Genomic DNA, 23592 nt, shown 5'->3' with positions numbered 1-23592 from the left:
GCGTAGTTTCTATGCACGAGTAGAACACAAGTTGTTGTGGGCGTTGATTTTGTCAATTTACTTGCCGTTACTAGTCTTATCTTGATTCGGCGGCATCGTGGGATGAAGCGGCCCGGACCGACCTTACACGTACTCTTACGTGAGACAGGTTCCACCGACTGACATGCACTAGTTGCATAAGGTGGCTAGCGGGTGTCTGTCTCTCCCACTTTAGTCGGATCAGATTCGATGAAAAGTGTCCTTATGAAGGGTAAATAGAAATTGGCATATCATGTTGTGGTTTTGGCGTAGGTAAGAAATGTTCTTGATAGAAACCTATAGCAGCCACGTAAAAATTTGCAACAACAATTAGAGGACGTCTAACTTGTTTTTGCAGCATATGCCTTGTGATGTGATATGGCCAAAAGGATGTGATGAATGATATATGTGATGTATGAGATTGATCATGTTCTTGTAATAGGAATCACGACTTGCATGTCGATGAGTATGACAACCGGCAGGAGCCATAGGAGTTGTCTTAATTTATTTATGACCTGCGTGTCAACTTAAATGTCATGTAATTACTTTACTTTATTGCTAAACCGTTAGCCTTAGTAGTAGAAGTAATAGTTGACGAGACGACTTCATGAAGACACGATGATGGAGATCATGGTGTCATGCCGGTGATGATGATGATCATGGCGCACCGAAGATGGAGATCAAAAGCAGCAAAATGATATTGGCCATATCATGTCACTATTTGATTGCATGTGATGTTTATCATGTTTTACATCTTATTTCCTTAGAACGATGGTAGCTTAAATAAGATGATCCCTCGCAATAATTTCAAGAAAGTGTTCCCCCTAACTGTGCACCGTTGCAAAGGTTCGTTGTTTCGAAGCACCACGTGATGATCGGGTGTGATAGATTCTAACGTTCGAATACAACGGGTGTAAGCCAGATTTCCACACGCAATACACTTAGGTTGACTTGACGAGCCTAGCATGTACAAACATGGCCTCGGAACACGGAAGACCGAAAGGTCGAACTTGAGATGTATAGAAGATACGATCAACATGAAGATGTTCACCGATGATGACTAGTCCGTCTCACGTGACGATCGGACACGGCCTAGTTGACTCGGATCATGTATCACTTAGATGACTAGAGGGATGTCTATCTGAGTGGGAGTTCATTAAATAATTTGATTAGATGAACTTAATTATCATGAACATCGTCTAAATTGTCTTTGCAAATATGTTGTAGATAAATAGTTCACGTTGTAGCTCCCTGTTTCAATACGTTCCTAGAGAAAGACTAAGTTGAAAGATATGGTAAGCAATGATGCGGACTGGGTCCGCAGTCCGAGGAATGTCCTCACTGCTACACAGAAGGCTTACGTCTTTGATGCACCGCTCGATGTGCAAACCCCTACAACGTCGTCTGTGGATGTTGTGAACACCTGACAGACACATCCTGATGACTACTTGATAGTTTAGTGCACCATACTTTACGGCTTAGAATCGGGATTCCAATGATGTTTTGAACGCCATAAGACATATGAGATGTTCCAAGAGCTGAAATTGGGATTTCAGGCTCATGCCCGTGTTGAGAGGTATGAGACCTCTGACAAAGTTCTTTTGCCAACAAGATGGAGGAGAATAGCTCAGCTAGTGAGCATGTGCTCAGAATGTCTGGGTGCTACAATCACTTGAATCAAGTGGGAGTTAAAACTTCCAGATAATATAGTGATTAATAGAGTTCTCTAGCCACTATCACTAAGCTACTAGATCTTCGTGATGAACTATGACATGCAAGGGATGGAGTTGATCCCGGAGCTGTTCGTGGAGCTTAAGACCGCAAAAGGTAGAAATCAAGAAGGAGCATCAAGTGTTGATGGTTTAACAAGACCACTGGTTTCAAGAAGGGCAAGGGCTAGAAGGGAAACTTCATGGATGGCAAACCAGTTGTAGCTCCAGTGAAGGAACCCAAGGTTGAACCCAAACCCGAGACTAAGTGCTTCTATTGTAAGGGGAACGGTCACTGGTAGCGGAATTACCCCAAATGCATGGTAGATAAGAAGGCTGGCAACTTCAACAAAGTATATACGTGTTATTAATATGTACCTCACTAGTACTCCTGGTAGCACCTGGGTATTGGATAACGGTTCAGTTGCTATTATTGGTGACTTGAAGCAAAAGCTACGGACTAAACAGAGACTGGCTAAGGGCGAGGTGACGATGTGTGTTGGAAGTGTTTCCAAACTTGATGAGATCACCATCGCACGCTCCATCTGCCTTCGGGATTAGTATTGAACCTAGATAAATGTTATCAGGTGTCTACGTTGAGCATGGATATGATTAGATCATGTTCATTGCAATACGGTTGTTCATTTAAGTTAGAGAATAATGGTTATTCTGTTTACATGAATAATACCTTTCATGGTCATGCACCCTATGCGAATGGTTCAGTGAATCTCGGTCGTGGTAATACACATGTTCACGCCAAAAGATGTAGATAGTACCACTTTCTTGTGGCACTGCCGCTTAGGTCATATTGGCGTAAGATGCATGAAGAAACTCCGTGTCGATGGATGTTTGGAGTCACTTGATTTTGAATCGCTTGACACATGCAAGCCATGCCTAATGGGCAGGATGACTAAGATCCCGTTTTCAGGTACAATGAAACAGGTAAGTGACTTGTTGGAAATCATACATGGCGATGCGTGTGATCCAATGAGAATTGAAGCGTGAAGTGGATATCGCTATTTTCTCATCTTCACTGACGATTTGAGTAGATATAGGTATATCTATCTATCTATCTATACCTATAGTAATTACAGACTCCCAAGAAATTACTACGTTAATTTTTTTTAGAAAAGGAGGATGACCCCCAGCCTCAGCATCTGGGAGATGCATACGGCCATTTTATTGATTATTCTCGAGGATCTTACAAAGTAGTACAACAATATGCCTGAATCCGCCATCTTGGCAACATCTGCCACTACTCCTATCCATATGATGAAGGGGGTGCAAGCTGGGCCAAATACCCAGACCTCTCACCTAAGCCTAACATCTAAAGCCGGAGGCCCCGACCGAGCCACATACCGGGTCGGGGGCACAATCCGGTCTGACGCACTCACATGTGTCGTCACCGCCATCTTCCACTAGTCCATCTTTAGAGAAGATTAAGGTGCCAACCTTGGCAGGATCCTCCGCCATCGACGCCATAAAGACGCCAAACGACGACCACCATCTACACTAGTCCATCTCCAAGCAGAAGGAGCGCTACCACAGGACGAAGACCGGCGGAGAATAGGTGAAACGCTGCACACAATGCCGCCGCCAAACACCTCACACACACCGCAAAGCGCCCACCATGCTTCCGGGAACCCCAGGCGACGCCTTCAAGAAGGAGCGCGACGAGGGTACGACGCCGTCGCCTGCAAGGGGAACTAGAGCTTTCGCCCAAAGGAAGATCACGGTGAAAGATGGGAGAGGACCTTGACAAGGCCTCCAAGAAGGGGACCGACGCCCAGCAAAGACGCCGCCATTGTCGTGGCCTCCGCCGACGGCCAAGGATTTCCCCCGGTCCCGCCCCCATCCCATCCACCCAGCCAAAGACCTGGCCAGGGGAGCGCACGCAGCCGGAGAAAGCGTTGGACCTCATCGAAGCAGGCACGCCGGGTGACGGGGCACCCCGACCCACTGTAGTAGACGTCCACCGAGACCTCGCCGCCCGCACGGCCGAAGTCGCGGACCACCAGCACCCACGACCGTCGCCCGCCGAAGAGGCAACGCCGTCCACATCGCCCGAGGCCGCCGCCCCGGCATCCACCCACCGCACACATCCCGTCGAAACATGGGGAACGACATTACCACGTTAATTAGTAATTAAGAACCGTTCATCTTAGGTGGGACCGAATTATTATGGTGGAGATCAACCCATTTATCTGAGACCCAAATCTTATATTCTTTTACTAATTAGATTAGATCTGGGCCTGATTCTCAACAAAAAAACTGAGCCTACACGTTGATTCTCATAAGCCACGTAAAGTAGCCTCGGGATATTAAACCGTGGTTTAGATAAAAAATAAGCAACCGTGGTAGAGTCCTCATAGTATACGGTGCAATTCCACCCAAAATTTTAAAAACTGCACACGCATCATGGCTAAGAAAAATTATAGATGCACCATTGCTCCCTCATGGCTTGATGCGTGTCCTCTCTCCTCTGCTCTAGCCCCTCCTCCTCGGGTCTACCATAGCCCACGGCAATCTCCCTATCCCATAGCAACCCAGCGGCCACGACGAAGCACCGAATCAACCTAATTTTCTTAGATCGATCCACCTGCAGTACATGTCTAACCTCTTGCTTGCCCATCAACACTTGATCGATTCTGCCCCATGCTACCCCAGGCAATGCCAAAATACGTAGACGTACACACCAGTCAGCCGGCAAGAAAATAAACACATGCATCCAGAGGAGACATGGCTTTATGGACAAAGGTACGTAATTTGCATTTTCTCTGTTGCATCATGGGTAGATTAGTATATAAATATATTAATGCCTAATTAAGCTAGCTGCATACATAACTTATGTCCGGATTACATGTCCGTACATGAACCAAATAAGACGATGTCATGCCTGTATCTTATTTATATTTATACCTATACTAATTACAAACTCACAAGAAATTACCATGTTAATTAGAATTTATGAGGCGTTCATCTGGTGCGGCTGAATTATTACAGCGTAGATCTAATGATAAAATTCTGGGCATTTTCCCCCTCGGTTGTAATAAAAACTGAAAAGAAAATAAGTCCCGTGTCAATCTTATCACGGTTGTACCTTGCAAAAGAAAAAACCATATCTCGCTTAAAAACTACCGTGTCAATCTATCCATAGCTCGGCTAACAGAAAATATGAACACTAACAAACCACGTTCTCCTGATTCTCTGGATCTATATGCAGCGATGTCCCAGAAAACCCACGATGTCCCCGCCGCCGCCATCAACTCATTCGTGACGCTGAGGGTGGTCTGATAGGACAGTGCTTGGCCGCCAGTGCTATCCATCGTCGTGCCTCGCTGCCTTCAAGTGCGCCCCGACCCGGTGGCTGCTGCCATTCAAGCATGGGCAGCCCCATCGCCGCATCATAGGATGAGTGGATATTCCCATCGCAGATGACGAACTCAGATGATGAGCAGTTCGCATCGCAGATGACGAGCTCAGATTTATGTCAATATAAGAAACATCATGCATGTAATGGATGCATACGCATATGTGTATAGTCTGTAGTGGTGTTTGTTGGATGCGGGCGTCCGTACTTTGTACATGTACATCTCCCGGTAGTACTAAAGCCTGTAATCAATCCAATGATTCAGCGTGCGTGCGTTGTGTGTTGTCTCTAGCCAGAATTGATCAATCTTATGGTTAGCTAGCTAGCTATTGTGTTTGTTTTTATATTTTTTGTGGTTGGGCTAGCTATTGTGTATTGACGCATTGCTGATTGATTATTACAGATGGAGTTTGCTTTCTACAGGATTATATCACAGAGGAACTGCCAGAGCTTGCTTCGTTGTCGTCATTGTTGCCCCACTTGAGAAAGTACTTATGTAGGCAAGGCAATGAATCGTGATCAGCGAACTAGGATCCTCTGGTGGGTAATTGGTTGCTGCAAACAATATCTTTCTACTAATAATGTATATATATGCATGGTATACAATCTACGTGCGCATGGCAAATTCTCCTGGAAACTTGGTATGATTTTGATCAAGAATTCTCATGTACTTTCATTTACGGTTACCTTATACAGTGGAGTTCCCAGCATGATAATGACTTCACCTGCTTTGACCTTGACATACATGGAGAGAAAGTTGTATCGAAGAGCATCGTGATACGCTGGTTTGGCTGCTTTGACCTATAAAGCAATGAGAAACTATACTGAAGTTGAAAAAGTTGTCCACATATACTAGATCATAAGATGACAAATAAGAGTAGCGTCAACCAATAGCAATAACAGTTTATGCGTGATTTCTCATGCTTACATTGTTTGGCTAAGAGTTTTTTCCACTTCTGAATGTTGGGTACTTACAGAGAAATCTTATTGCACAACAGATTCGGGATTATGTACAGATACCTTGCTGTTATTTGTTTAAATTAAAAAGCACCATGGTGATTATCCTAACTGTTATAGTTAATTACACTAGCAGAATTATCCTAGCAGTGGAGCCAATTATTATCTGGTGATTAGACACTATATTTAAGGTAGTTAATTTTATTTGTACAGTTTACCATGCCAGGTTGTTTTAGTTTCTATGTCAAGATGGAACTTTGTATGATGAGATATTATGTCATGTCTCGGTGTGAATACTAGAAGAAGAGACTCCAGGTTTTCATTCAGAATGCAGAAAAGTATGTTGATCCTTTGGTAACAGAATTATGAACATGTGAGGAAATCACATGTTACAAATATTCATGGTACAACCTATTCTCTTTTCTGATATAGTTGCGGATCATGTCCTAATATTATAGTGTCTCTGTGACTAAGTGTGACTATTTCGAATCATGCCACTCATTTATCACAAAATTGCAGGTAAACTAACATCTCCCCTTTAATTATGTGTATTACAAGCCCGTTCTATAAAAAGTTTACCATTTTGTCCTTAAAACTTTTATCGGACTAGCTGAAACATTCGTTTCTTTCTGAATAAGATTTCTATCAGTGAATTTAGAATCAATATGCGGTCTTTTAGAATTAAAAAAGTAATAGTTGTGTTGCAATTAAGCATGCATCATTTCTACGTCCACATTCAGCTCCAATCAAATATATTTTCTCACGATCAAGGATATGAATTCAGAATCTTCCCACTTTCTGAGGTAATGTGTCTTTCAAGGCGAAAGGTCTAAATGTTTAACAAAACATATTGAATTAGAAAGTTGTCAAAGCTCGGGGTTCTAATTAATTAGAATGAGCAACAAGAGGAAGTAGCAAGCATGTAAATCTGCCTACTCTATATTGCATTTGTTTTGTTCAGATTGCACAAATCCATGCATTTTGTATATATTTTTTATTAGTTTCAGCCCTGCAAACATTTTCTCTTACTGGCGTATAATTGTCGACGAAACAGAGCTACCGTATGGATAGTTTTTAAAATAAAGATGCCCACCTATCCACCAGTCTGTCACATTATTTACTACTATTGTTGTGTCATTACATTGATTGGTACAAAAAAATTGGGCTTTCCAGAAAAATTCTACCTACATTGCTCCATTCTTGCGCATGATGAAGAAGGGGAAATAAGAGTTGTCTTTTTGTTACGAAGGATTGGGAGCTGGTAAAGATGCTTCCAATATGGGATCAAAGACATCCAATGAAAAAGGCAATGTTCTCATGTCGTCCTTCCATATATCTAAGCTCAATTTTTAAGTTCAAAACAGGAAATAAAAAAATAATCAAATTCAAAACATATAACTCTATCTTAGGCTGTCTTTGCATTCTAATATTCAACAAGTGTATACATTATCTTAAATTCACCTACAACCAATATTGTGTAAAATAATGTATCAAAAAAGTGTATATGCATGGCTATATAATAACATGAATTTGATAGGTAAACGACTGAAAAATGACTAGCCCGTGCAGATGCACGGGTTGACGACTAGTTTACTTACTGAAGCACAAGTCTGAAACATTTGAAAAGTTCAACCGATTTCAGAGTGAAGTTAAGAGCCATCATAACAAGAAGATCAAATTCCTACGATCTGATCGATGAGAATTTCTGAGTTATGAGTTTGGCAATCACTTAAGACATTGTGGAATTGTTTCACAGTTGAAGCCACCTGGAACACCACAGGGTAATGGTGTGTCCGGACGTCGTAATCGAACCTTATGAGATATGGTGCGATCTATGATGTCTCTTACCGATCTACCGTTTTCATTTTGAGGATATGCGTTAGAGACAGCTGCATTCACTTTAGATAGGACACCATCTAAGTCCATTCAGACGACGTCGTATGAATATGGTTTGGCAAGAAACCAAAGTTGCCGTTTCTTAATGTTTGGGGCTGCGATACTTAAGGCTTCAGCCGGAGAAGCTCGAACCCAAAAGCAGACAAACACATCTTCATAGGATACCCAAAGGTGACAGTTGGGTATACCTTCTATCTCAGATCCGAGGGCAAATAGTTTGTCGCTAAGAACGAGTCCTTTCTCGAGAAGGAGTTTCTCTAGAAAGAATTGAGTGGGAGTAAGATAGAACTTGATGAGGTTGTCGAATCTTTACTTCAACCAGAGAGTGATGCAACACAGAAAGATGTTTTCTATGGCGCCTACGTCAATTGGATAGGAAGTTAATGATAGTGATCATGAAGCTTCGGATCAAGTTGCTATCGAACCTCGTAGGTCGACAAGGATATGTACTACTCCTGAGTGGTACGGTAATCCTGTCTTAGATACCATGTTGTTAGACAACAATGAACCTACGAGCTATGGAGAAGCGATGGTGGGCCCGTATTCCGACAAATGGTTAGAAGCCATGAAATCCGAGATAGGATTCATGTATCAGAACAAAGTATGGACTTTGGTGGACTTGCCCGATGATCGGCAAGCCATTGAGATAAATGGATCTTTAAGAAGAAGAAGGATGTGGGCGGTAATGTTACCGTCTATGAAGCTCGACTTGTGGGAAAGACTCTTTTCACAAGTTCAAGGAGTTGACTACGATGAGAATTTCTCACCCGTAGCGATACTTAAGTCCGTCGGAATCATGTTAGAATTAGCTGTATTTTTTGATTATGAAATCTGACAGATGGATGTCAAAAACAAGTTTTCTTACCAGTTTTCGTAAGAAAGAGTTGTATGTGATACAATCAAAGTTTTGTCGATCCTAAGGATGCTAAAAGGTATGCTGGCTCCAGCGATCCTTCTATGGACTAGAGCAAGCATCTCGGAGTCAGAATATATGCTTTGATGGAGTGATCAAAGCTTTTAGGTTTATACAATGTTTGCTTGAAACTTGTATTTACAAGAAAATGAGTGGGAGCATTACAACATTTCTGATAAGTATATGTGGATGACATATTGTTGATCCAAAATAATGTCGAATTTCTGGAAAGCATAAACGGTTGTTTGAAGAGTGATTTTCAAAGGAAGACCTGGATAAAGCTGCTTACATATTGGGCATAAAGATCTATAGAGATAGATCAAGACGCCTGATGATACTTTCAAAGAACGCACACCTTGACATGATTTTGAAGGAGTTCAAAATAGATCAGTCAAAGAAGGGATTCTTACCTGAGTTGTAAGGTGTGAAGTTGAGTAAGACCAAAAGATTGACCATGGTAGAAGAAAGAGGAAGGACGAAGGTCATCCCCTATGCTTTTGTCATAGGCTCTATACGGCATGCCATGCTGAGTACCGCACCAGATGTGTGCCTTGCCACATGTCTGGCAAGAGGGTACAAAGGTGATCTAGGAGTGGATCACCAGATAGCGGTCAAAATTATCCTTAGAGGAATAAGGAAATGTTTCTCAGTTATGGAGGTGATAAAGAGTTCGACGTAAAGAGTTACGTCGATGCAAGCTTAACACCTATCCGGATAGCTCTGAGTAGAGATACCGGATACGTATAATGGAGAAACAATTTGGAATAGCTCCAAGTGGAACGTGGTAGCAGCATCTATGATATGACATAAAGTTTTGCGAAATACATAGGGATTTGAATATTGCAGACCCGTTGACTACAACCTCTCTCACAAGCATAACATGATCAAACCCAGAACTCATTGAGTGTTAATCACATAGTGATGTGAACTAGATTATTGACTCTAGTAAACTCTTTGGATGTTGGTCACATGGCGATGTGACCTGTGAGTGTTAATCACATGGCGATGTGAACTAGATTATTGACTCTAGTGCAAGTGGGACACTATTGGAAATATGCCCTAGAGGCAATAATAAATTAGTTATTATTATATTATATTTCATTGTTCATGATAATCATTTATTATCCATGCTAGAATTGTATTGATAGGAAACTCAGATACATGTGTGGATACATAGACAACACCATGTCCCTAGTAAGCCTCTAGTTGACTAGCTCGTTGATCAATAGATGGTTACGGTTTCCTGACCATGGACATTGGATGTCGTTGATAACGGGATCACATCATTAGGAGAATGATGTGATGGACAAGACCCAATCCTAGGCCTAGCACAAGATCGTGTAGTTCGTATGCTAAAGCTTTTCTAATGTCAAGTATCATTTCCTTAGACCATGAGATTTTGCAACTCCCGGATACCGTAGGAGTGCTTTGGGTGTGCCAAACATCACAACGTAACTGGGTGGCTATAAAGGTGCACTACGGGTATCTCCGAAAGTGTCTGTTGGGTTGGCACAAATCGAGACTGGGATTTGTCACTCCGTGTAATGGAGAGGTATCTCTGGGCCCACTCGGTAGGACATCATCATAATGTGCACAATGTGACCAAGGAGTTGATCACGGGATGATGTGTTACAGAATGAGTAAAGAGACTTGCCGGTAACGAGATTGAACAAGGTATCGGGATACCGACGATCGAGTCTCGGGCAAGTATCGTACCGATAGACAAAGGGAATTGAATACGGGATTGATTGAATCCTTGACATCGTGGTTCATTCGATGAGATCATCATGGAGCATGTGGGAGCCAACATGGGTTTCCAGATCCCGCTGTTGGTTATTGACCGGAGAGTTGTCTCGGCCATGTCAGCATGACTCCCGAGCCCGTAGGGTCTACACACTTAAGGTTCGATGACGCTAGGGTTATAGGGAATAGATGTACGTGGTTACGGAATGTTGTTCAGAGTCCCGGATGAGATCCCGGACATCACGAGGAGTTCCGGAACGGTCCGGAGGAAAATTTTATATATGGGAAGTCATCATACGGTCACCGGAATAATTTTGGGGTTACCGGTATTGTACCGGGACCACCGAAGGGGTTCTGGGGGTCCACCTGCCCTGGAGGGCCCTATGGGCTGTGTGTGGAGAGGGACCAGCCCCTTAGTGGGCTGGGCGCCTCCCCCCTTAGGGCCCATGCTCCTAGGGTTTGGGGGAACCCTAAAGGGGGGCGCCCCCTTGCCTTGGGGGGCAAGGCAACCCCCCTGGCCGCCGCCCCCTCCTCAGATTGGATCTGAGGGGGCCGGCCCCCCTCTCCCTTGCCCCTATATATATGTGGGGGGTGGGAGGGCAGCCGCACCCAAGTTCTGGCGCAGCCCTCCCCCTCTCCCAAGTCCTCCTCCTCTCCCGCGGTGCTTGGCGAAGCCCTGCAGGATTACCACGCTCCTCCTTCACCACCACGCCGTCGTGCTACTGCTGGATGGAGTGTTCCCCAACCTCTCCTTCTCCCCTTGCTGGATCAAGGCGTGGGAGACATCACCGGGCTGCACGTGTGTTGAACGCAGAGGTGCCGTTGTTCGGCGCTTAGATCGGAATCAACCGCGATCTGAATCGCTGCGAGTACGACTCCTTCATCCGCGTTCTTGCAACGCTTCCGCTTAGCAATCTACAAGGGTATGTAGATGCTCTCCCCTTCCCCTCGTTGCTAGATTACTCCATAGATTGATCTTGGTGATGAGTAGAAAATTTTAAATTTCTGCTACGATCCCCAAAAATAGGTATTCTTGGTTTCGTCCCGTTTTAAGTCTTTTTATATGTATGCTATTTTTTACTTCTGTTTTTTTTACTTTTGTCCGTTTGACGAACATGTGCAAACAAATAAAACCGGGATGTCACTACGCAAAGTCAATTGTTCCACTACTTATTTAGTGGTCATTCTTCTTAATAATATACGGCAAAGGAAGTGCGGCAACACATGGTCGCATTGTTTTTTACTGGCTTCAAGTGCTAAAAATTAATGCGTCTGACGGGAGTCAAACTTGTAACCACGCAAACTACTCCAACCTCGGTATGCAACAAGGCAAACTAGATGTTGTGAATTAGCATGTTGTATTAAACTTCAAATTTGTATGCACGGCTAGGTATGCTTTGATTTTTTAGAAGAAGCTAGGTCTGCTTTGTATCAATTCTCCTGCTGCTCGGTTGTCACCTATACTGGGCCAATACGCTCCTAACTGGGATTTTTCTACAACTAGCAAATTTCTCTGATGGGCTTCATATTCCTTGGTTTTATTTTCGATTGCACAGGCTGCGTCGTTGTTCCCGAGGATCAAACATAGAAGTTGGATTAGTTACTAAAAAAAGTACCACCTTGCTTTTTAAAATCAAATTTCACAAATTTAAATACATCCATGCATGAGTTACCTGAAAATCAGCAAGCCATCGCATGAAAAGGGTGAAGTGTCGGTCTCACTTATATTAGAAAATGAAGGAAGAAGCTAATGCTTGCATGCCCCAATAAAATAGAGGAATGTCCGATGAAAGAGGACCCGATTGGTGAACAAAAGAGAGGAAGATTCGATGAAAAAGGACCTGGTTGGCGCGTGCCAACAAATAGAGGACTATTTGATGAAAAAGGACCCGATTCATCATGAAATAAAAGAAAGGAAGATCTGATAAAAGATGACCAAGTTTACAATGAAAGTGCATGGCTTAAGTGAGATTGCTGGAAGCTTTGAGTATGCATCCAGGAATAAAACAGGAGGGACTGACTAATGTTGATCAAAGATGTTGTACAAAAAGGGCACCCATCCAGCATTTAAAAGAGAGAAATAGCCCATGTACAAAAATCATAGCCAAGCAGTTTAAAAAATCTGTTGCTGAGGGATGTTCTCTCTAAAATTTGAGCTTTTGTGGTGTTTAGGTGCAAATGTCAATTATCTATCCCGGTGCAATCGCACGGGCATATGTGCTAGTCTCATTAATAAGGAGCTCCAAAAAGAAGATTGAACCCACAGATGATGTGGTGAAGAAGAAGAAAAGAAAAAGGAAGAGAGGTGAAAAGATATCTCCCCCAAATAATGCTGCTCCTATTACTATTGTGCCTCATGAAAATATAATTGTGGAAGATAATGATACTTCTTATGGTCTTGAAAATCTTTTTGGCACTTGCTTGGAAGAATATGATAAGTGCTATACTATTGGTGCTATCCATACTATTAATGATGAAAGTGATTATGCTTATGATATGAAAAGGCCCAAGCTTGGGGATGCTATGTTTGATGAAGATGATGTTTTTGAGAATATATTTGATGCAATTCATGTTGGTCCCAAGCTTGAGAATATATTTTTAGTCTCCCAAGTTTTGATATGCAAATTTATAATGATGATAGCATGCCTCCTACTTATGATGATTATTGTGATGATACTTATGCTATAAAAAGTAGTGATTATATTTATAAAACTTGTCATGATTATGGTTACCCCTTTTCTGAACATTACTCTTTTAATGTGGAAACAATTTATAGTATTCGAGTCTCTTATGATACTCCCACTATTCTGAATGAGAAGAATTTTGCTTATGTGGAGAGTAATAAAAATTCTATGCTTGTAGATCATGAAAATAATGCTTTAGGTGATGGTTATATTGTTGAATTCATTCATGATGCTACTGAAAATTATTATGAGGGAGGAATATATGCTTGTAGGAATTGCACTAATATCAAGTTTCCTCTCTATGTGCTTAAATTTTTGAAGTTATGCTTGTTTTACCTTCCTATGCAAGTTGATTCTTGTCCCCACAAGTTGTTTGCTCACAAAATCCCTATGCATAGGAAGTGGGTTAGACTTAAATGTGCTAGTCATATTCTTCATGATGCTCTTTATGTTTCAATTTTTATCTTTTATGTGAGCATCATTGAAATCATCATGCCCAGCTAGGGGCGTTAAACGATATCGCTTGTTGGGAGGCAACCCAATTTTATTTTTTTCCTTGCTTTTTGCTCCTGTTTAGTAATAAACAATTAATATAGCCTCTGTTTAGATGTGGTTTTATGTTTTAATTAGTGTTTGTGCCAAGTAGAACCTTTGGGAAGACTTGGGTGAAGTCTTTATGATCATGGTGTAAAAAAACAGAAACTTTAGCGCTCACGAGAATTGCTGCCATTTTTATTTGGAGAGTGATATTTAGTTAATTATTTTTGAAGATGATTAATAGATACATTCCTCAGGTCCAGAAATTTATTTTAGAATTTGTGGGGTTCCATAAGTATACGTTTGATCCAGATTACTACAGACTGTTCTATTTTTGACAGATTCAGTTTTCGATGTGTTGTTTGCTTATTTTGATGAATCTATGAGTAGTATCGGAGGGTATGAACCATAGATAAGTTGGAATACAGTAGATATTACACCAATATGAATTTGTAATGAGTTCACAACAGTACCTAAGTGGTGATTTATTTTCTTATACTAACGGAGCTTACGAGTTTTCTGTTAAGTTTTGTGTTGTGAAGTTTTCAAGTTTTGGGTAATGATTCGATGGACTATGGAATAAGGAGTGGCAAGAGCCTAAGCTTGGGGATGCCCAAGGCACCCCAAGGTAATATTCAAGGACAACCAAAAGCCTAAGCGTGGGGATGCCCCGGAAGGCATCCCCTCTTTCGTCTTTGTTCATCAGTAACTTTACTTGGAGCTATATTTTTATTCACCGCATGATATGTGCTTCGCTTGGAGCGTCATTTTATTTTCTTTAGTTTTTCTTGCTGTTTGAATAAAATACCAAGATCTTGAATTGTTAAATGTTAGAGAGTCTTCACATAGTTGCATAATTATTCGACTACTCATTGATCTTCACTTATATCTTTCGGAGTAGTTTGTCATTTTCTCTAGTGCTTCACTTATATCTTTTTAGAGAACGGTGGTGGTTTTATTTTATAGAAATAGATGAAGTCTCGTGCTTCACTTATATTATTTTGAGAGTCTTAAATAGCATGGTAATTTTCTTAAATAATCTTAATATGCTAGGCATCCAAGAATAGTAAAAACTTTCTTATGAGTGTGTTGAATACTAAGAGAAGTTTGATGCCTGATGATTGTTTTGAGATATGGAGGTAATAATATCAAAGTCATGCTAGTTGAGTAGTTGTGAATTTGAGAAATGCTTGTGTTGAAGTTTGCAAGTCCCATAGCATGCACATATGGTAAAGGTTATGTAACAAATTTGAAACATGAGGTGTTCTTTGATTGTCTTCCTTATGAGTGGCGGTCGGGGATGAGCGATGGTCTTTTCCTACCAATCTATCCCCCTAGGAGCATGCGCGTAGTGCTTGGTTTTTGATGACTTGTAGATTTTTGCAATAAGTATGTGAGTTCTTTATTACTAATGTTGAGTCCATGTATTATATGCACTCTCACCCTTCCATCATTGCTAGCCTCTTCGGCACCGTGCATTGCCCTTTCTCACGTTGAGAGTTGGTGCAAACTTCACCGGTGCATCCAAACCCCGTGATATGATACGCTCTTTCACACATAAACCTCCTTATATATTCCTCAAAACAGCCATCATACCTACCTATTATGGCATTTCCATAGCCATTCCGAGATATATTCGCATGCAACTTTCCACCGTTTCATTTATTATGACACGCATCATCATTGTCATATTGCTTTGCATGATTTTGTAGTTGACATCGTATTTGTGGCAAAGCCACCGTACATAATTTTTCATACATGTCACTCTTGATTCATCGCAATCCCGGTACACCGCCAGAGGCATTCATATAGAGTCAAACTTTGTTCTAGTATCGAGTTGTAATCTTTGAGTTGTAAATAAATAGAAGTGTGATGATCATCATTAATAGAGCATTGTCCCAAAAAAAGGCCAAAAATAATAATAATAAAAGGGACAATGCTACTATCCTTTTTTCCACACTATTGTGCTTCAAAGTAGCACCATGATCTTCATGATAGAGAGTCTCTTGTTTTGTCACTTTCATATACTAGTGGGAAATTTTCATTATAGAACTTGGCCTGTATATTCCAACTATGGGCCTCCTCAAGTACCCTAGGTCTTCGTGAGCAAGCAAGTTGGATGCACACCCACTTAGTTTCTTTTGTTGAGCTTTCATACATTTATAGCTCTAGTGCATCCGTTCCATGGCAATCCCTACTCCTTCCATTAACATCAATCGACGGGCATCTCCATAGCCCATTGATTAGCCTCGTTTTTTGACCATGAAGACTGCAGGGCTTGCACCCCACAGCATTTTATTAATAAAGCAAAAGACATACAGGGTTTCCTCAAGATGAGGAAAGAAATAAAAGAATAAAAGAAAAGAGGGAAGGCTCTAAAGAAGGCTATACAGAGAAGGGGTGCACTATACCTATTAATTACAAAGAAACAAAGAAGCAACTCTCCTCAAGGAGGAAGAAAATCAATCCACTTAAGAAGGGCGTCTGTATATTTCCATTTGATTCGATGAGAGAGCAGAGTAAGATCATGAATGAAGCCATTCCTCCATTCCCTGAAAGATGGTTGAATGTTCCTAAAAGCTCTATCATTCCTGATCTTCCAAATATTCCACCAGGCCGTGAAAACCACCTCCCCAAAGAAAGTCTTGTTGAAATCCTTTCGAGCATGACGAGCAATTTCCACCATATCATCACAATCTTTCCATTCAATTTGCAGATAGTTCCACACGCGAACACTAAAATTGCACTGGAAAAAGAGGTGATTTCTGTCCTCCAGTATTCCAGTCGGGCAAAGAACACATTCTGGTCCTTCATTAATACTCCAATGCCTCCTCTGAATCATGTCCTTGGTGTTAACCCTGTCCATTATAACAAGCCAAGCAAACATCTTGATCGACAAAGTACAACAACTTTTCCATATCCACCCCAGAATGGGGTTTGATACCATTGGCTGATAGACAAAATCATAAAACCTTTTTGCAGTATATTCTGATTTCTTGCCATGCCTCCATCCCCAGTGGTCATGGGAGTTACTGTCCAAATGGAAAGACCCCATTAAAGAGGAAAGCTGTTGTAGTTCCTGAAAAGCTTGTTCAGTAAGAGGCAAGTAAAAAAGGTCCTAGAAACTACTAGCCTCAAGGACTTCCTTGACTGAGAGATTTTTGTGGAGACAAAAATAATATAGCCTAGGAAATCAATCTTGCAGAGGGACATAACTGTTTCCAATGTGCCAATAGTCAGACCAGAACTGCACCGTATCTCCACTATGAACATCAACCGAAGTAACTGCACTGAAATTATCCATCAACTTACAGACATATCTCCACCAAAAAGAGCCACAAAGAACAGTATCATGTGGAATCCTTTCAAAATAGTAAGAATCCCAAACTAACTGCACCCAGGGCACATCCATCTTGTTATCAAATTTATTGAGATGTTTCAGTAGGAGAGCATCATTTTGCAAACCAAGGTTTAAGATTCCAAGCCCCCCCTTTGACTTAGGCCTGCAAACAAGTGGCCAAGCCGCCAGTGAATATCCCCTTTCCTGACCATATTTCCTCCATAAACACTGCCTCTGGATTCTTTCCAATTGTTTCAAAATACCTTGAGGAATTGACAAACTGCAAAGGAAGAAGATAGGCAATGAAGAAATGACAGAATTAACTAATTGCAATCTGCTCCCTTGAGGCAAGAACCAAGAACTTGCTGTCAATCTTCTCTCCATACAATCCACAAGGGGAAGAAGGTCCACAATTTTGGGCCTGGTGGTCCCCACTGGCAGACCCAGATAAGTAAAAGGCATATTTCCTAATTTGCAACCAAAATAGGCAGCAAGGTCAGAAGCATCCTGATCAGTTACATTAATGGGATACATGGAGGATTTATGGAAATTAATCTGAAGTCGAGTTGCCTGTGAGAAGGAATGCAAAACTGCTTTCAGAGCCCCCAATTGATCTTTATCAGCATTTAAGAAAAGCAGTGTGTCATCAGCATATTGGACCACTGGGAAATCAGGATCATGGGTAGGCAGAGGCCTGCTTATTAAACCTTGGTGAAGAAGATTATTAATCAATGTCTACAAGAGATCAGCCGCAATAACAAAGAGCAAAGGAGAAATTGGGTCCCCTTGCTTGACTCCACATTTGCATTTAAAGTGATTACCAGGGACTCCATTCAGAAGGACAGAAGAAGTGCCAGAAGACAACAACTGCTTAATCCAAATAATCCATCGTTCATCAAAACCTTTTGCAATTAAAATCTTTACGATAGCCTCATGCTGGATAGAATCAAAAGCCTTTTCAAAGTCTAACTTAAGCAAAAGGATGGGCCTTTTAGACTGATTGCACTGATGGATATACTCAAAGGTCCAAGCAAGACAATCCTGGATTGTTCTCGATTTTATGAAACCATATTGATTTTTATGCACACATTTGGTGATCTCCTATTGGAATCTGTTAGTAGCAAGCTTTGTAAGGAACTTCAGACCAACAGAGGTTAGTGAAATTGGCCTAAAGTCTCCCACACACTCAGGTGTCTGCTTCTTTGGAATCAGGGTAATGTATGCATCATTTTAATTTTCTAACTGCACTGTTCCAGCATGAAACTCCTTAACCAGCTGTATAAAATCAGCAGAAATTATATGCCAACACTTTTTAAAAAAAAGCCCATTAAAGCCATCAGGTCCAGGGGCCTTATCAATAGGCAAGTCCTTAATAACTTGCTCAATTTCTTTTAATTCAAACGGTTTTGTGAGCACCTCCAAACCCTGGACCCTAGGTATTAGAGACAATATGTTTTCATCCAAAGAAATTGACTTAACTGTCCCCATTCTGCTTTTGAAGGATGACAAGAATTCTTTGGCCATTTCCTCATGATTTGACGTTACTGATCCATCAGACAGCAACAAGCTAGCAATAGAGTTTTTTCTATACCTCTTAGTTGCCATAGCCTGAAAGAATTTAGAGTTTTCCTCTCCCACTTTGATGTACCTAATTGTACATCTCTTCCTCCAGTACAGATATTGCATGTGAAGCAGATGTTCATGGTGCAATTTTGTGATTTTCCTAAAATTAAACTCAGGCCTGGACAGAGATCTCTTTTCCTCAAGATTGTCCAACCAAAGAATTACCTAGTTACACTTCTCAATTAACCTTTTAATATGTGATAAACCTTTCTGCCATTTCTTCAATGCAAACCTCAATGCCTTTAGTTTGTCAACAATTATTGCCGAAATATGGGTCTTACGAGGGGGACGAGTCCAAACCTCCTGAACACACTCCATGAAACCAGCCTGATGGATCCAAAAGTTTTCAAACCTGAAGATATGTGATTTTGGAATTGCTGTACTGATGGTCACCAGACAAGGAACATGATCAGACGCAGTCTTGGCCAAAGGGGTCAGTTGGGTCATGGGATAAATGTTAATCCAACTTGTAGAAGTAAAAACCCAGTCCAACTGTTCCAGAAGAGGCCTGTCCTGCATATTAGACCAAGTAAATTTTCGTCCTTTTAGAGGAAGTTCCAACAGGCCCAAATGGCCAATTATTTCATTGAAAATGAACATATCATTTATATCGCCCCCAGGGAGATTCCTATTATCAATGGAACAGATGAAGTTGAAGTCCCCCATCAACATCCACATCTGATCCGGATCAATGTCCAAGTTGTAAATCCAGGAAACAAACTCATCGCGCAAATCACCCTGACATGGACCATACACATTAACCAGAAACCGTTGCTCATTATTATGAACCGAGGTAAATTGCATTACGATAGCGTAGGGTTTGACTTCGAGTAGGGTGCCACAGAACACATCAGATCGCCATGTTGTTAAAAGACCCCCAGAGGCTCCACTAGAGGGAGACTTAGCGAATTGATCAAACCCATGAGGAAAAATGCTTTTCATGATTGAACGCGAGCAAGAGGATAGCTTAGTTTCTTGCAAACAAGCACTGAACACTGACTCTCTGTCACTTTCTCCCTGACAGAGCGCTGCCTAGCATCTGAATTCAGACCGCGAATATTCCAACATAAAATTTTCCAACTACGCGTTGCAACACGATTCATGAATAACCATTGCGTAGAGTAGCAAAAAGAGCATGGCACATAATGCCATACCATCCAAAGTAAAGTAAAGTTCAGAACCCCAATGTGCCACATCCCAGACCGGACTCAGTTCAACAGAAAAAAAGACAAGCATAACAGGCGCCCTCGGCCTCGACATAGAAGATAACATAAATACTAAGCAGAAGATGCAGACGAGTCCTCCTGTGGATTAGCCATAAGCTTGTCTACCGATAGAAGCGAAGGATTAATCTCTAGCTCCGCGCCCACAGCTTGGAGAACATGAAGTGGGGTGTGTGGTGGTGGAGTAGGCAGAGCATCTTCAGAATCATCCGCAGAAGTGGGCTGGGCCTTGTCCTCCATGGGCTTTGCACGGGGGCGCTTCTTAGATGGTTGTAGAGATAGCTGCTCAAAAACCACGTTTTTGTAGCCATCCAACTTTGCCGCGCTCCGAGTGCAACGCCTTAGTGATGTATCGAGAACAGGAGCCTTCTTCTTCTCTGTCCGCTTACACGCAGAGGATTGTTCCACAGAGAAAACCAAAGGTGATGATTAAACCGATACAGGAACAGCAGAACTATCAGACCCAACTTCTTCAGAAACAGAATCTGAAACAGCCGGCAGTGCCTCAAATAAAGCTCTGGCCACCGGGCGCTTCACCATGACAGGTTTTCTGACAGCAGGAACCACAGGCAGAGAAGCAGCCAAACAAGAAATCATCCTTGATTCGTCAAAAGCAATGGACCACGACCTCTTGGAGTAAATGATTGTGCCCATCGGCTTGAAGAAAATAGACCTTGGCACTTCCTTAACTGAGAAATCGAACATAAGGTTCTGGAAAGACCTTTTCCAAACCATCTCCGGGGGAAGAGGAGGTCCAGCCACAATGCGTGCCATGCCAATAAAGATTTCCTGCTGCTGTATCACAGGAGGATGGTAGGGCACAATGGCAAGATGATTCTCCTCAAAGACAGGGTGCTGGATTTCTGGAAGTGGTAAATCATGCTGTTGTTGGACTTCAACTTCTTGTTCTTGTTGCTCTACAGAAGCAGATCCTTCGGGCTGATCAATCACTATTGAAACTTGATCCTATTCGGGAGCAGCAGGGTGTGGGGCCTGCTCATTCCCAGCTTCATCTTCCCACATGGCATTGCCCCAACCAGGCACTTCGTCATTCACTGGTGGAGGAGGTGGAGCGACAGGTGCATCATTCCAACCCAACATTGGGTATGGTGGTAAGACACACATCAAATTATCTGGAACCAAATTACCAGGCAAAGGGTGAGGGTTTCCATCCAAGGGCATAGGGTCTTCGTCATTTGGCATCTGGTCTGCAAATTCTGCGCCAAGAACATAGCAAGCAGCAGTCCAAGACACTTGAGCACCTCCATACTCCGCATAATCACCAAACACAACATCTGTTGGAACCAACAGCGTATCTGGGAAATTAGCTTCAACCAAAGTCCGGACAAGATAAGGATCCTCACTATCCCAAGAAATAAACTTTCCAAAAGTGCCTACGGCCTGCGAGATGTATTCAGTGGTGCGGTAATCCAGGGGAATCCCAATGAACATTAACCAACCCTTGCGAAAACCATGTGTTACTTTGAAATTTTCTCCCTCGTCATGCTTCATAAATCTGACAAAACGATCATTGCCCAATGGAAAAGGTGCATGCTGAACCAAGGTATACCTAACTGACGGATCCCTGACTTGGAACAGCCCTACCCCATGAAACCACGGCTGAGCAGATCGGACCAAAATACCTCTGTTTTGCAGAAACTGGACAACTTCTTCCCACACCGGGCCGAATGGCCCCTCCGGCGCCGGCATCACCTCGGCAACCATGAAGTCCTCATGTCGACAGAGCGGACGTGCGGCGGGCGTGAAGAAGGTGCGTGGTAGCCGACGATCGCCACCGTCAATGATGTGGTGGACAGGGGGCACAAAGCGCTGTGGATCGAGCTCGTAGTTCGCCATGGAAGAGCCAGAAGCTTGTTGGGGGTTTTCTTTGGCTTGGGGAGAGGGAAGCTACAATGGAGGCGGCGGCGATGGGACTGGACAGTCTATCCCAATAACTCTGGCTCTATTCCCATGAGAAGCAGCAGATTCCGATAAACTCGTTTTTTGTTGCACCGAAATTGGCCTCCAAACCAATCCATTGGAGCGCGTGAAATCATTACAGTCATGGCTAGAGTGACCAGGACGAGAGCAAGCCGTACAGACTACTCGCATTCCAAAAGTCGTTGACAAGTGGCCCTTCTGAGAACAAATAGTGCAGGTAACCACACGGTCCACCATGTCATCGACCATAGCTTCAAACTGCCTCGCAGCCTCCTGAGATGTAGGGATATCTGGACAATGGCCCAGGGGAGTTGCGACCGGAGGCGTGGAAGGCCCAGAGGCAGATGGGCTAAGGAGCAAAGGTGGGGTAGTGACCTGACGGGCCTCCAAAGCCACTGGGTCAGAAACCTGACAATTGTTTTGAATGGGTGACAATCCCGCCTCTGCGTAACTTACGGGCGAAATCTCCGCATGCACAGGGGAAAGTTCCTCCGAAACCAGATCAATTACCGGTGAAGAAGATTCCGGCTGGCTCAACGCCGGCAAAGGAGTGACTGTACCAAAAACTATAGGTGGACGAGCCACCGTCCAAAACAAGTCCGCGGGTGGTGATTGGTGTATGACTACACGTTCATGAGCAGGAATATCATACCCCGCATCTGTCATGATGTCAATGCACTCTTGCGTAGCCGGATATCTATATCCCTTGCAAGCAGAGTATCGCTCAAACGTGGCAAAAGAAAGCTTTTTATGAGCAGATGCAGCAGTCTTAAGAGCTGATCTAACCGGAGGCTTATTCATGGCAAAAAGACCTAAAGATGATCGATGCTTAGTAGGACTAACTAGAATCCATTCAGCATCACATTCCTTCCTCCAGATCCGGAGCTCTCTAATCCAATTAGGTCCCCCATTTCCCCACAAATGAAAATAGCACTCAGATCACATGCATAGGAACGGAGATCCATAATAAGAAAACTAACTTGCTTGCAAGATACATGAAAGGAGTAAACCTTATCTTTGATGTGATCAACATGAAGATCAATTGCCGAACCTCCAATTACTGCCTCCAAAACCGCGGCCACAGAATCCTCCGATAGACGAAAGGCATGGCGGCTGCATGAAACCAATAAGATGAATGACCTCCTGTGTCCTGAAGGGTGGACCGTATGCCCAGTAGATCTGAAAACCTCATCTGCAAAAACCCTACCCTTGGAGAAATCCAAGCCAAGGGTAGATCCACCAGAAGAACCCATTGGAGATGGGTACCGGAGCAGATGATCGGTGAGAATCCACAAATTAGTGGAGAAAGAGGGAGATCGCCGGAGAGGGTGGGACAGCCGTGGTGGGGGGTGGGAGCGCCATCTTTGGTTAGTTCCTCTTATGCTTCTTTGATTAGCCTCGTTGATGTGAGACTTTCTCCTTTTTGTCTTCTCCACATAACCCCCATCATCATATTCTATTCCACCCATAGTTTTATATCCATGGCTCGCGCTCATGTATTGCGTGAAGGTTTACAAAGTTTGAGATTACTAAAGTATGAAACAATTGCTTGGCTTGTCATCACGGTTGTGCATGATGAGAGCATTCTTGTGTGACGAAAATGGAGCATGACTAAACTACATGATTTTGTAGGGCTGA

Source organism: Triticum urartu, chromosome 7 (assembly GCF_003073215.2).
Source record: "Triticum urartu cultivar G1812 chromosome 7, Tu2.1, whole genome shotgun sequence".
NCBI classification, from domain to species: Eukaryota; Viridiplantae; Streptophyta; class Magnoliopsida; order Poales; family Poaceae; genus Triticum; species Triticum urartu.
The sequence above is the reverse complement of the archived record's forward strand: the minus strand, read 5'-3'. Positions refer to the sequence as shown.